The 440-nt window shown below is 39.3% G+C and overlaps 1 protein-coding gene across 3 annotated transcripts in view; it reads left to right on the top strand.

Annotated features, from left to right (window-relative positions):
* The window catches only part of SLC9B2 (solute carrier family 9, subfamily B (NHA2, cation proton antiporter 2), member 2), a 60230-nt gene that overhangs the window by 38537 nt on the left and 21253 nt on the right, over positions 1–440 (top strand). The gene's annotated exons all lie outside the window — the stretch shown is intronic.

Raw genomic sequence — 440 nt, forward strand, 5'->3', positions numbered from 1 at the left:
AAACTATGGTTAGATAAGGGCTAATTTAGCAGTTTGTTATGTAGATTCCTCTGGTGCTGTCCCTGGGCTGATTAGGGTTCCCAGTTGCCTTGGTGGTTAACTTCTGTCTCTCCTGATAGAGAGGCAAGAGGGACAGCTTTACACATTCATATCCTGCTTTTAAAAGCAAATAGAGAGAAGACAGAGAACTTATCTTGTATCTGATTCTTCCCAGTTGCCTTCAGCTCAAAATAATCCTTATGCCAAAGTGACATACTTCGGGGTGACATATTCTGTACCTGAAACTACAATAATAAGAAACCACATAACTGGGTACACATTTCCTTAGGACAGTATGTGAGAAGGGCTTTATATGTTGAGCAGTTTTAGTATAATTTTCTGCACAATGTGCTAGCAAAGATTTTTTTAAAGTTTCCTAAACCCTGTTTGCTATGGGGGAA

Source organism: Bison bison, unplaced genomic scaffold (assembly GCF_000754665.1).
Source record: "Bison bison bison isolate TAMUID 2011002044 unplaced genomic scaffold, Bison_UMD1.0 scf7180017864263, whole genome shotgun sequence".
Taxonomy (NCBI): Eukaryota; Metazoa; Chordata; class Mammalia; order Artiodactyla; family Bovidae; genus Bison; species Bison bison.